Source organism: Triticum dicoccoides, chromosome 5A (genome assembly GCF_002162155.2).
Source record: "Triticum dicoccoides isolate Atlit2015 ecotype Zavitan chromosome 5A, WEW_v2.0, whole genome shotgun sequence".
Taxonomy (NCBI): Eukaryota; Viridiplantae; Streptophyta; class Magnoliopsida; order Poales; family Poaceae; genus Triticum; species Triticum dicoccoides.
In genome coordinates, this window is record NC_041388.1 from 213263852 (window position 1) to 213274072 (window position 10221).

A 10221-nucleotide genomic window follows, 5' to 3' on the forward strand; every position below is an offset into this window, starting at 1 on the left:
GTTGGTCGGTGCGCGGGCATCCGGCGCGGGGCCGCCGAGGCGGCGGGGCAGACGCGCGGCAGCGAGGCGCGAAGCGGCGGTGCAGGGGAGGCCCGGGCGGCGCAGATCCTGGCTCCCATGGGCTCGGGCGGCGGCGGCAGATGGGCCCCGCGGGCCGGCTACGGGCTCCGCGGGCCTCGCGCGGTGGAGATGGCGGCGGGGACGACGTGGCGAAGCGGGATTGGAGAAGGGAGGTGGCGGCGCTGACGTGGCACATCGTGATTGGCTGGAGTGAGGTATCCGGCGGACATGTCCGGCGTGGAGGCGATTTCGTCCAGGCGCGAGGTAGAGGAAGGCTAGGGTTTCGTCCGCGAATTTGACAGGATGCACATATTTATAGGCAGAGGGAGCTAGGAGAGTCCAAATGAGGTGTGGTTTTTGGCCACGCGATCATGATCGAACGACCGAGATGATGGAGGGGGTTTAGATGGGTTTTGGGCCAGTTTGGAAGGGTGTTGGGCTGTAACACACACGAGGCCTTTTCGGTCCCTCAGTTAACCGTTGGAGTATCAAACGAAGTCCAAATGGCACGAAACTTGACAGGCGATCTACCGGTGGAAAACCAAGGCCGCATGACAAGTCTCGGTCCAATCCGAAAACATTTAACATCCGCACACGAAAAGAGGTAGAAAGGAACACCGGATGACATTGGAGCGCCGGATTGCAAAATAGACAACGGGGAAAATGCTCGGATGCATGAGACAAACATGTATGCAAATGAAATGCACATGATGACATGATATGCAATGCATGACACGCAAGCAATGACAAGACAACAACATCGAATTACTGGAGGACACCTGGCACATCGGTCTCGGGGCGTTACACCAACCCCGACAAGATCAAAGCTATCGAGCAGATCCAAGCGCCAAGGATAGTTAAGGACGTGAGGCGTCTGACAGGATGCGTTGCCGCGCTAAGTAGAATCATCTCCAAGTCTACCGAGCGCACCCTGCCGTTCTTCAAAATTTTGAAGAAATCGGGGACTATGAAGTGGACCCGGAAGCAAATGCAGCTTTGCAAGAATTGAAGGCCTACTTGTTCTCTATGCCTATCTTGGATGCTCCCAGACCCTAGGAGTCGTTGCTGCTATACTTAGCGGCAACCAATCAAGTGGTCAGTTTAGCCTTGGTGGCCCAGTGAGAAGTAGATGAGTCAGAGAGTGAGCAGAGACCGATAGAGTTAGAGAAGGATTAAGACAACAATTAGCACGGCAACGCGAGCAATCCCAAGGACACAACAAGGAAGAAAGTGGCAGAACACCCAGTGTACTTTGTCAACTCCCAATTACAAGGGGGCTAGATCGAGGTACTTTGGCGTGCAAAAGTTGATTTTTGGTCTCATCATGGCCTCAAGGAAACTGCGCCACTACTTCCAAGCCCATGAGATCAGGGTTTTCACTCGTTTCCCATTGCAAAGGATACTCCGAAACCCTGAGGCTACCGGCAAAATAGTGGAATGAGCTTTGGAGTTGTCCGGTTTTGGTTTGAAGTTTGAGAGCACATCAACTATGTAGAGTAGGGCATTGGCAGAGTTTATTGCTGAATGGACGCCAATCCCTGATGAGGAAGTGATAGAGACAATTATTCCCGGCAAGGAATCGTCGCAAGAATGGATTATGTATTTTGATGGTGTTTTTTCCCTACAAGGTGCAGGAGCTGGCGTGCTTATTGTTGCCCCCTCCAGGGAGCACTTGAAGCACATCATCCAAATGCATTTTTCTCGAGAAGAAGAGACCAACAAAACAACTGAGTATGAAGGGCTCCTTGCCGGAATCAGGATTGCAGCTGAATTGGGAATTAAGAAGCTGACCATTCGAGGAGATTCACAGCTTGTGGTGAGACAAGTCAACAAGGATTACCGAAGTCCATTGATGGAGGCATACGTCAAGGAAGTGAGGAGATTGGAGGACCACTTTGACGGATTGCAAACAGAGAACGTACCCTATGCAGAAATCAACATAGTTGATCATCTGTCAAAGTGTGCTGCGTAGAAGTTTCCTGTGGAACCAGGGACTTTTGTTTTCCATCTCACACAACCAACTGTATTCCTAGCAACAATGGCCCAGAAAAGGAGAAATTTGGACACCGGTAAGCCTCTCCCGATAGAGACGCCAGCTCCTGGCAGAGACCTTGTCGGAAACAACTCCTCACAGCCTGCCAGACCACCCCCTCTAGCCGGGGCCATGGGCCCCATGCATGAGGCTTGTGCTCCCGTAGCAGAGGAGGTGCCGCTAGTCCTTGTTACCGAGCCCCAGGCTCCAACTTGGGCAAGGCACATTGTCCACTTCCTCCAAACCAAAGAGCTTCCCAGCGACCAAGATGAAGCTGAAAGAGTAGCCCCGAGGGCCAGTATGTATCAGTTCATCAATAACACTCACTACAAAAAAAATACACTTCCGTGATGATACGTGTTTGTCACAGTAGGTCAAGTTTTCTGTCATGCATGTACATCTATGACAATTTCATGACAGAATCAAGATAGTCATACCTGTGCTGTCGTAGAAGTGTTACATGACATTACCAAAATTATCATCAAGGAAGTGTCCACTTCCATGACGATAAATCGCACTTCACCGAAGTGCTTTTCGTCAAGGGTGATCGACACGTGGCATCCATCGTAACGGAACGCCGTTAAACTATCGGGTCCGGTTTTGGATCCGATAACCCGCTAACAGCCCCGACCAATGGGGATTTTCCACGTTTAAAATCATCATTGGCTGGAGGAAACACTTGTCGGCTCACCGTTGGGACAGATGTCATCCACTCATTGGACCGAAGGTGCCTATGATACGTCGACATGTGGCACGGCCGAACAGAGGCCCATTCCTGTGAAAAGGTCGGCCCGTTTGACTTGGTCAAAAGGTGGCGGGCCGGCCCACGGGAAGCTTGTTAAGGGCCTGTTCGCATATAGCCCATTTACAGCCCGGTAACCCAGGGCCCGTTACGACCTATCCGAATTAGGCCCAGTAGCATCATCTAGGATGTCCAATATGATTCCAGCCCATTTTAAGTGTTGGCCCATGTATGGCCCATGACGTCTTTCGGCCCATATGAGGCCCTTTGTAACTCTTGGCCCATTAACGGCCCGTGGTGAAACTGGCCCGTACTGAACAATGTATCACTTTATACCCATTAACGGCCCATTAATCCATTGGGCGATTTGCAGCCCATGTTATCTTTCGGCCTTCTCAGGGCCCATTTATTCTTGGGGTCCTTTCCAGCATTCGGTTACTTACGACCCGTTACTGCCATTTTCTGCTTGTGGGCCAAATTTAGCCCATTGTTATAGTCGGCCCGTTTGTAGCCCGTTAATACGTTGGGCCATTTTCATAGCGTCATCAAATACGGCCTACTAACGACGGCCCGTTATGGTTGGCCCATGAATGGCGACTCCAACTCTAGCCCGTTTACGGCCATAATGCGTTCTGTTTTTGGCCCATGTTTGGCCAATCGATCATACGGCCCGTTTAAGGCCCATTGATGATACGGCCCGTAGAAGGCCCATTATTTCTATGGCCCATAGAAGGCCCATTGTTTCTACGGACCGTAGAAGGCCCATTGTTTCTACGGCCCGCAGGAAGCCAGTGTCACTACAGTAAATATGTAGCCCATGGCCTGTTAAAGGCGGGAAACTACTATAGGTTTAGACCTGCTAATGGCCCAAGATGATTATAGGCCCACATTTTGTCCCATATGAGTAACAGGACGGCCTAAAGACCGACAACATTGAGATCCACTGAACCTTCTGGCCAAAATTACAGTATACCGACCAAAGAATAAACCTAGACTATACAACAAAGAAATTACGGCATATTACATCCACTAGGAATCAAAGTTCACTACCGATGATAATAAAGCACAACATGACCGCGGATTACATACACTGGGCATAAAAGGTCGCCACTAGTGCTTATAAATGCACCAACAAAAGAATATACAAAACTGAGAGCACTTCAGAAGGCACTAGACCTGGAAAGCTTGGGCCCCGCAAGCAGCCGAACAAGCTGATTTGACCTCAATTGTGTCAATGATACATGCTTCATCCCTAGTTGTATGGCACCATAGTGCGCAAGGCAGTCCCCTAACATCTTCATTACATCTTTGACTTCAAGTCGGAGCTGAGCTGAAGCAAGCCTTTCCGCTTTAAGTTGAGAGTGAAGAAGTCGAACTGATTGAGGCAGCGACTACACAGAGGTTGTCTCACACCTGCTGGTGAGTAGCTTCAACTCACTGTCTTCATCAAGACAGGACCTTGGGGTCATCTCGCTTTCCTCAAGATGGTTTGGCTCACTATATTTCCTAAAGTTCTGCCTGGCATAAGAGATACGACTCTAAAAGAGAAACAAGGAGACACGTAACAGGTTTCACAATTATATAAGCAAATAAATGGATCTGTTCTGCATAAGGAACATGTTTTTACAACTACAATTTAAAACTGGTAGTTGTTGTAAACATACAATCAGATGTAAATAGTAGTGGAGGAAATGATGCCTATCCAAATCTATACTAGAACAAAGTTTGAAGGCTTGAGAAGGATGAACTTACATTACATGTTAACACGGGCTGGGCAAAGCGCTTCTCCATGTTGATGGAAAGATAATTCAATAAATTCCCCAAAGAAAATTCTTTATAAGCGTTGCCATTATTCTACATTTTGCAAAGAGTAAATATAGATCAAATAATATTGGAAGAAATAGAGGATAATGAAGCTCAGGTGCAGACTGATGATACATAGTCAAATAGCAATTAATTAAGTACAGGTTACAAGGCAAAAGGTACTGACAAGAGGAATGCAGACATCAACGTGTGCAGTGGCATTGGCTTTATTCAACATTTTGGTAAGAGTAAATGTAGATATGATAATTTGGAGAAAGTGGAGGGCAGGGCAGATAAGATGCAGAGTAATGCTAGACAATCAACTATCTCATGATGCATGTACAGTAATACCACCACTGTCCATTATTAGTTGTCGCTCAAATGGATGTATCTAGCACTATTAAGTTCTAAATACATCCAATTGATCAACAATTAATTTGATACAGAGGGAGTACATGACAACAGGTACTTACATGCACAATCCAAAACTTCAGATCCATTGTGTCAATTCTACATTTATCTAAGAGTAAATATAGATCTTATAATTTCAAGCAAAGGGAGGATAAAGAAGCGAACATTTACAGTGATGCTACATAATCAAACAACAATGAGTGTAAGTATGCTGACAAAGGGCCAGAGGTACTGACAAGACCAATGCAGAGCCCAGTATTGTCGTGAGATCTTATGATCCTTTGAGCAAGGAGATTCATCTAAAATTAGTTTTCATACAAGAGAGAAGGTAAGGCACATGCGAAATTTAGGAGTTGAAATTTTGAATTGATATCATAGACAGTGCCTGACGCTGGGCTGTCAGCAGTTCTAATAGGGGTTTGGCCACTGGAGTAGGGGTGAAGTCTGTTACAGTTGGGCCTGTGTTTTCTGTGGCTGCTGATCTATCTGATTTAACATGTATCACTACCTTTTCCAAATACCTAGTTTGTACTCCTTGAGGATCTGCAATCACCCTCTTCCTTTTGGACATCTATTATGAAAGAACAACATTGGACTGGAAAAACATAGTATGACGACACATGGATTAGGTACAGAAAATGGATAGGTATGGCATATACTCATATATGATGCTTAAACTAAGCAGATGGTGTAACAAAGTAGAAGTAATGCAAGAGGTCAGATGCAAAATATGTGCGACCAATACAACCTTGCCAAGTTAGAGCATGCACCTTGATGGGTGAATAAGATAGGCCATCCTCCACCATGACAAGTTTGTTAGCCAGTGGATAGTTCCGCAATATTCCCCTCGTGCGCCCATTCTCAAATTCATTTGATAATATTCAATACCTGACATGCATGAAAACATAAAAACAAGTGAGATTATCTTTGTAATGAAGAAGTGGTTCTAATCCAATACTTCCTCCCTGTAAACCCCTTTGTGCTATCTCTGCAATTCTTCTAAGAGGTTCCATGCATGCTGTAATTTGGTGTGTGCATTAATATAATGTGGCCTACTACTCAAAATATGAGAGCTCCAGAAGTGATGATACTTCGCAGATAACAGCTTCAACATATAGTAAAGAAGAACAAGTCAACCTGACCTGACAGATTCAAAATATATTAAGGGAGAATAACTCGACCTGACCATTTGACTGCAACAGAGTAGGATCATCTTAAGGAAGAGTAGAAGAGCAAGCAGATTGAAGATATTACAAATCTTTCTATACAATGTCGGTTGGCCACCCATGATGAACCAAAGCGCACAGAGCAATACTATTCCTTCCATTCTCTCCATATGTGGCTCACATGCATTCCGAAACTAAAGTAGGAACATTTAGCTGACCAATTAAACATCACTCAGTTTTACTAATATCAACATAATATCAGATTTGAATTTGTAGAACTAAGCTTGTTTAGCTAGATGGGTGGAGCAGTGCTATTACGACACGAACCACGTAGGCTGATCGTGGTCATCATAAAATTGGGAAACCGTAAGCATGATGAGTATAGTGTTGACCGTGGTAGTGGGATGGCAGATCTGAAGCTGCAAACCGTGCAAAGGGTAGTTAACAACCGATATTTGCTTTGAAATAACAACTAAGATTTGGTATGGATAAGAAAGTACAGTTAACAAGTGACAAAGAAATGCAATTCTGTTGTCTGTTAACTAATATCAGTATCATATCACAATCATATTTGAAAAACTAAGCTTTGGAATTTTGAGTGTTGTGTTGTTTAGCTTGAAGGGTGGAGTAATGCTAGTATGATAGAAAGCACCTACGCAGATCATAGTAGAGTAGATAAAAGGGGAAAACCCTAAGCATCAAGAGTAAAATCAGGAAAGTGGAACTAGCTGGACCAGTGGGTGGCGCACATGCTTTTCGAAACGAGTATAGGAATATTAGGTGACCAATTAAACGTTCTCTGTTTTAGTAATATGAGCATCATATCAGATTCGTATTTCAACAGGTAAGCTCTGGAGTTATGAGTGGCATGTTGTTTCGCTTGATGGGTTGAGGTCTTGAGGACCAGTGCTAGCACGACACAAAGCAGTGAAGCACCTACGATGATGGTAGTGAATATAAAGGGGGAAAACCATAAGCTTTACGAGTATAGTGACTGTGACATGGCAGATCTGAAGGTGCAAACCGGACAATGCTACTTCGCAACCAATGTTTGCATTCAACTAGCCACTACGATTTGGTGCGGACAAGAAAAGTATAGTAAACAATTTAAGATCTATTTTCCGGGTGAGATCAATAACTTAAGCACATATGGAAGAGTACAAGCTCTTTTGCGACGCCGTGTAGGCCCCTGCTGATACGTTGAGGGTGCTGCGGGTGCGATGGTTGTCGGCGGTGGCGAAGAAGACTTTAGATGGCAGACGGCCGGGTTGGGGGATAAATCCTGTTGCCGTGGATGAGGCGGTCATAGGAGCGGCGACAGCAAAGTGGACGACGGCACTGATGAAGCGAGATGACGCTATGAAAGGATCCTGGTCCCGCGCCGTGGATGAGAGACGTCCATCTCTTGCAGTGGACGACGGGGTAGGGGTAGCGCTCCGGCAAGGTGGAGGATGGGATGGCGGACGGAGGAGGCTGGCCGCAGTGGGGAGGTTGTCGTGGCGCCGACAGTGTATGAATGGGGAAATGAAGGGGGAGGGGGGATCTCAAACTTTGGGACACGCTTGTCTGAAATGTGGGAAAGTTACGAACTTATCCCCCGTTTAAAATTTCGGACATCACGTCGGTTGGGGATAGGACGGTAATCTCGCATCTCCCAAATATTTGCCGGTAACGATTTCGGGCGAGGAGAGGGTGTTTTTCCGCCCACTGTTGGTGCCCACGGTGTATGAACGGGGCTGACAGGTAGGGCGGTTGTGTCACGTCTGAGGGAAGTTACACATCTGCCCCTATTTAAAATATTAGCCTACATCGATTTCGGAAGAGGAGAGTTTGTTTTGCTGCCCACCATGGATGAATGGGGAAATGGAGGGAGAGATACATGTCTTTTGGATGAGCTTTCATCAAATGTGTTTTGCCGCCCATGTTTGGCGCCCATCGTGTCTGAATGGGCTCAGAAGCCGTTGTGTCATGTCTTATTGAAGTTACTAGTCTACCCCTATTGACAGCAGTGTAAATCTGGTCGATAAGGATGTCAAGTGTCAGGGGTAGACAGTATTTTCCATCTCGCAAACACTTGCTTCGGGAAGCCCACAAAAGATAGTGGGTGTTTAGCCGCTTCATTCGAAACTTGGGAGAATTAGCATTCACGTTTGCCCTGGGTCCTGGCAACTAAATCCAAATCCAATTTTTATTCGATTACGAATATCCACAGATAATTCTACGTTTTGTTATTTATTTCTTCAAAACCACAACAAAGATTTATTCCACCTTCATATATGATTATTATTTAGAAATGTCGTGATCGTCGAATTCAGTAGGTTGGATACACTTTGAGTCAAAACAGTTATTTCATCCAATACAATATGCTCACACGAAAAACAGTTCACCTTATGTCAATCATACAAGTACTTAGGATTACCTCGCCTAAAAAATTCGGATCATTACAACACATGGACAATATAGGGGGTCTTACAACATAATCCATTCAAATACATGACACAACATGCAAGTACAATAATCTAATGAAAATTTCAACTGCTATCTAAAGAAGAACTGGGATTACCCTGGGCTTCAGATAGCAGAAGTAGCAGGACCTCCTCCGTCTTCAAATGCAACATTCTTATTTCCTCCAATTCTTGGGTTGCTTGCATAATGTGTGCAACTAATTGCACAATTTCTAGCTTCAAGATCGAGATTACCTCATTCATGGCAGCCACACCATCTCTTTCTGCCTCTAGTAGAGCCTCAAGAACTATAATATCTATTCTCATACTTCTCTCTAGCGGCGTTGCCTCTGAACTGCTACCATCTGGTAACATGGATGGCGCACTGCTCCCACAAATAGATTCTGGGGTTGTACATTGTGTCGTAATGTGAACGGCATCCTGAAAGGTTTTTGCTGGGCATAAGTAAGAGATAGTTATCACATGATCCAGGCAGTAAGCTTACACGGTAAACGACATACGTATTATTGCCGAGCATTGCAAGCTATATTTCAATGGTTCGAAGCAGCATCAACCGAAAAGAAATTAAAATGGTAAGATGAAACTAGGGATGTAAGTGGGAAATAAACGGCATCCGCCAGTCCCATCTAGTTAGTTTTTGCTAGCTCCCTGGTTCATTTTCCTCAAAAAAAAACTCTTTTGAACTATCATGCCACTAGTGGACTTTAATCGGGATTAAACCGGACCCAGTTGACATCCCTAGTTGAAAGGGAGTGTACCACCACTATATTTAAGTTGCCAAGGCATCTAAGCAGTTGAAATAATCTGAGAAAGCACTTAAGAGTGTGGCCTCATATAAACTATGAAGACAATCTTGTGATGAAGTTCAAAGGAAAAGTTAAGGACTCACATGAACTAGGCATGAATTTCTTTACGATATGTCAGCAGGCACTACTGACATATTGGCCAACTCAGGTATAGCATAACAAGTAACAAACAAGCATTCGAATCAAGCAATACAACAAAGTACACAACTGAACTATTTGTTATTTTGTAGGATTACAGGTTGAGGGCACAAGCCAAGAAAGCAGCCCACACACATTACATTTCACATGTACTAAAACACACTAGCTTACCATATGTTGCTGTGAAGCCTTGCTGCTGCTGCAATGTTCTTTGAAGATATTGTCAGCATCAGATGGTTGCAAATCTACTTGTTGTAGTTTATTCTGCACCCTCTATTTAGGTAAAATTAATTTTAATCGCATGCACTGGTTCGAATTGATCATCAATGGTTCATCTAAACTAATGAAAGAAGGGTGTGTGCATACACGACAATATATCTACTTCCCTCTATTTTTATGCTTGTTCGAGGTGCCAGCCCCAAAAGAAGAAATATTTTGCTTGATGGGGTTGGCAGCTCCATAATTAATAGAAGCATCAAATTAGTCATGCAACTTGGGAAGATCAAGAACACACAAAAAATTATGAACAAAGGCTCATAGCAGTGAAGTAATAGCTAGCATCGGAAAATGTAGGGTAAAACAAACAAAAACCAGCGGA